The following is a 5,096-nucleotide window of genomic DNA, read 5'->3' on the forward strand; positions in this document are numbered from 1 at the left end:
GAAAGATAAATCTGTCTATAAAGGAATATCTTTGAGTTGATGAAATGTTCCATGCCACTTTGATAAACACTGCAAGCTTTTAATCCTTCAATCAACAAAGCAAATTTGCATCTCATCTGGATAACTTAATGCGGATCTCCCAGATTGTTGCTGAGTTTACTCATTGTATTACACATAATAGGATTTGTTTGGATTTGATTTAGCATACTGTGTGAACTTAGACATTGTGGTTGATATACCATCCTTCATCACTTTGAATTATATATAAATCCAGCCAATGTTTGTGAGATGAAGGGGAGAAGAGCCAAAAAAATTATTGTTTTTTTCCAACACGACTTCTTTTCCAACCCATATTGTGAAACATCCTCTCTCTAGAAGCCGATTCGACCCTCTTAGGAATGATTTCCCGGACGTTTGTGAAGGCTGAACTCTTTTAAAGGGCCTTTGGACATTGATTGCTATCTGGAATTGGTTTTTATTTGTTAATGCATTATTGTTTCTTGAATTTTTTAGTTTGCTTATTTAGATCTGCTGATAGATCTGTTTTATTTCTTTTTTAAAGATTGCTATGAGGCAATTACAAATCCATGGCACGAGGCAATTACAAATCCATGGCACATAAATAAATTTGAGAAATAAATAGCTGTGTGTTATTCATCAGACCTTTGTTAAGTCATGGTTTAGTATTATATACAAATCTAGCCAAATAACTCACATGCAGGGCCCAGATTTCTGATGCTACCTCTCTGCTTCCTTATCTACATGCAGGTGACTTAGTACTCATACACTGGTCAAGACAATAGAGTAGAATACTATGGCTATGAATATACTATAGTATAGGTATAGGTAGTGCTTAATATACGACTGCAATTGAGCCTGTAATTATAGTTGTAAGTCGTGGTAGTCATTAAGTGGGTCACCATGTCACAGCGCCTAATTTATGTCCTTGTTTGTGGCAGTCATTGTGGTTGTGATTGCTAAGCAAATACCACAGCCATAAAACAAACCCATCTTCTTCAGTGGTCATGTTTTTGCTGGAAACCAGCAGTAAACGGTGGAAACCAGCCTGCCAAAAATGGTAGTCATGTGACCGCAGAACGCTACTAATCCACACTGGTTGCCAAGTGCCCAGAATGCATGGAATAGGGTGGTAAGTAGCTCTGGGAAGGTCCATCACAACTTCAAATAGTTGCTGGGCAAGGACTACCTATAAAACATGATTAACATGGAAAAGAATTGCATCTATAAATTAGGTAAGAAAAATGAATAAGGAATTACTATAAACACTTTAGAGTGATTAATAGTACCCCCTTTTTTCATATCATGTGGCACTAACCATAAATTCAATTGCTGTCCATTTTCTTCAGGAGCATTTGTTCTCCTTCAGTTATCTTTAATATTATGTAATGTTCAGAGTAGCATTCCAAAATCATTTTTGCCTCCCAATTAGATTTTAAAATTGGTATGTAAAAATATGAATCTCTTGATACCTAAAAACAGATACAGTATTTATCTGGAGAAATTAAACCTATTTGGAATTCTTTTTTCTTTCTTTTGAATTCTAGCTTTTGTCAAGAGTGACAAGCCCAAACTGTTCAGGGGACTGCAGATTAAGGTAAGGACCAATTTTTACTTGTTTTGGTACTGCCTTTTTGTTTTATTTTTAATTTAAAAAACCTCATAAAATATTACGTTTGTCTGGCATAAAGTATTATAAGACATTTAGAAACATTTTGTGCATAGAGAGTGGCATTCAACTAAACAAGCCAGGAACATGATCAGCCATTTTCTAACCACTTTCCGAGAACATATTCTACAAGCATTCAGAGTGTGCCTGCCAACAACAACAACAACAAAAGACCCCTCCTTGTTCACTGGGCAAAATGGAAGTTGGGAGAGTCCAAAGATTTTCCTGGTAGGAAAACCTTTTTTCCAACCCCGGGTTTCCAGATTTTATACAGAACAAGTCATGGTACCTGTTTTGGTAAGAAAACTTTGTATAGCAAGTTTTCTTTTACAGTTTGTTCCTCTTTGTACATTTTCCCCTTGTTTTTGGTTGCAGTTCCTTTCTCAAGGGAATAAATCCTTGTTTATTCATACCAACCATATAACCATAATATGTTTATCGCTCTTAAGGTTGATAGCTGATAGTTAAGTTTGCATATTTTTTGCTCTCTTACTCTCCCTTTTTGTGGTCAACTAGTAATAGAAGGGTGGCTATAAAACATGGATTCAGAGAGAATATAAAGAATTCAAGATGCAAATGATAGGTTTGATCAATAATAATAATAAATAGCGAGTTAGTTACTTGTATAAAAAAGAAATTTAACTTTAAAGGAGGCAGGAATGTTGAACTGATACAAAATAACTTGTACTGATTCGTTATACATTTTAAAGACATGAGGGCAATATTTTGATATACAGAATGATTTTTGAATATGATTTATGTGATGGTATCAGAGTGCCTTCAGATTCTGTTAGCACCATGAGTCCAGTTGCTAAGAGATTTTCCCTTGAAGTTCAGTAGTAAACAAATTAGGCTTTCCATTGAATAACATAAAAGTTAGGAGTAATCTTACATCAGCAAACATCTCTGTTTCAAAGTTTAGCACACACAAGAGAGCTCTCCCATGATCAGACTGCACAAAAATATGTAATAACCACAAGCAGTATTTACATATTTTATCTTCTCTAATGCTCTTCCCCTCCAGTTGTCATAGTATTTTTGTACTTAGTGGGGAAAAAAAAAGAAATTTCTATGCTTAAATTGTTTCACATCTTATAAGGAAGTATGGAATAGGAGGAAGGTAGAATGTTCAATACTGCATTTTCAAATAGGCTCTTGATCTTTTTCTACTCCAAGTACAGCTCTGCCTTATTTAATGGCAAGATCCACATAATTCTGCTGAATCTAATTTTCATCTCTGGTGATGGAATTTTCTTGCAATCCGTCATAGAGTTGAATTAACTAACCCAATTTTGACTGTAGATAAAGCAGTAAAGGCCTGTGTTTGACTTTTTTTCACGACATAAATAGATCCATATTTACAACAGGCTACAATAATTAATTCAATCTAAAACTGACATTTGAACTTTAGCAAGGGAGACGAGGTTTGACCAAACAAAATAGGCTGAATATTTTTAATCCAGACAGACAGTAACCTTAGATATGTTTTTTCTCCATAGTATGTGCGCGGCTCTGATCCTGTACTGAAGCTCTTGGACGACAGTGGGAACATTGCCGAAGAACTGAGCATCCTGAAATGGAATACAGATAGCGTCGAAGAATTCTTAAATGAAAAGCTAGAACGTCTCTAAATATTTTCCCCTTTTAAAAAGAATTGAAACCTTGATTTCTCATATATTTCATTGTCATAATCTTCTCAAAGTGTGATAAATGCTGGAAAACATCCCAGCTTCTGCTTTCATTTAAAAGCTATCCCGCATTATGTGGATGTTGATTACAAGGCACTTCAAGCAAAGCACAGTTTATAAATTGGTAGGCTGATCAAATGACTGTCAAGTATATTTCAATTCAGTTTTGCAGGTAGAGATCCTTTATGTTAGGTTTGATAAACTTATCTGATGCAAATACTGAATTTTTTTTTACAATTTGAATATTTTTCATAAAGGTTTCTCTTAATTAGGTGATTCTGTGCTTGCATATAAGTGTGCATATTAATTATGCTGCCACTCATTTATACAATGATGAGACCTTAATACCAAATGTGATATACTATATTCCATCCACCATCACCACCCAAATACTTGCTACCTTTCTTTGCATTTTGTATTTCTCTACTATTCTGTTTTTTATAACTGAGAATATCCATAATAGATACTTGCTTTTTTTAAAAAAAAATGGTTTGTCATTTTGGAGAGACCCATGCTGTTGAATGACTGGAAAATGCTAGGGAATTGCACTTAATGATGACTACATAGAAAGCCTTAAAGAAAGGCATATGCATGTCTGATGTCATGTGTATTTTCACTAAATTGTTTTATCATCTTCAGCAGACATGAGTTCAGTGAAGAGGAAAATTATTTGAGAGGGCAATAAATTACTTCACAAAATATGTATTGAATGTGTCATTTTTTCGGTACATTGTGATTTGAGGCATTTAAGTTTTTTTTTAATTAAATCAACCTATGTGTGGCTCAATTACAAATGAAATTCTAAATGATTTTCTAAACTTAAGATAGGGATGGCTTAAAAAGGACAGACAGTTTCTCAAACAGGATAATAATACAACAAAAAAAAAGTTGACCTCCTGAAGTACAGAATCTGTTTTTAATCTGATCAATGTCTTCACAAGCAGATATAAAAATCTCATTATTGCATTACTAATATTGAAGTATTAGTAATGATACAATAATATCAACGGACAGACAAATGGGCCTTGAACCTGTACAAAGAAAGTAACTTGAGAAAACATCTCAAGACAAGACCATCTTAACTCAACTGAAGATAAAGTGAGAAGCACATTCATATGTGCAAGATTCTGTTACTATCACTGTTAACAATAAAAGTAATCCTGACCTATATGGCTTTTCTTTTTTTTTTGTATGACTTACCTTGTGGGCTACTAAATGATCCACATATACTGTTAGAATGGAGATGTTTCACCACCATTACAACTATGCTGTAGGCCCAGATATGAGTTGGTGTCTTTGTCCAGTCATGTTCCCTCATTTTTCCAGGAATCTCCTATGATGCTCCATCTGTCAGTCATCCTTTGACTAAAGACTGACATACAGAGAGTGGTTTCTCTAGAGAAATCCTTCCAACTGTTTTCATTGTTTCTGCATTCCGGAGATCAACTAAATACCCAACTCAATTGCCTGCCGGATCATTGAACATTGCAAAAATGCCCACAGGGAATCGAGGATCCATAAGTTCACTTTAGACAACCATCTTAATTCAGCTCTCCTCCCTGCAGATCCCATTGGTGCCAATTAGCGTCACAGTGATCTGAAAGTGATCTAACCAAGATGACAAAAGTGATATCCTCCAGTCATTCCAATTCTCTTTCTTGTACTCAAATAATTCAAGTAAGGTTCAAAATATTCAAAAGCTCATTGTGATTATATCATTA

At 34.6% G+C, this 5,096-nt stretch overlaps 1 long non-coding RNA gene across 1 annotated transcript; it reads left to right on the forward strand.

The window, feature by feature from the left end:
* The first annotated feature begins 1,560 nt into the window (after window positions 1–1,560).
* On the forward strand, window positions 1,561–4,080 carry LOC107301358. The gene is made up of 2 exons (XR_001549286.1): window positions 1,561–1,615; window positions 3,187–4,080. It is a non-coding gene; the product is annotated as an uncharacterized LOC107301358 (long non-coding RNA).
* Window positions 4,081–5,096: the final 1,016 nt, after the last annotated feature.

The sequence above is a fragment of the Protobothrops mucrosquamatus genome, unplaced genomic scaffold, assembly GCF_001527695.2.
Source record: "Protobothrops mucrosquamatus isolate PMUCROS unplaced genomic scaffold, P.Mucros_1.0 scaffold11865, whole genome shotgun sequence".
NCBI lineage: Eukaryota > Metazoa > Chordata > Lepidosauria > Squamata > Viperidae > Protobothrops > Protobothrops mucrosquamatus.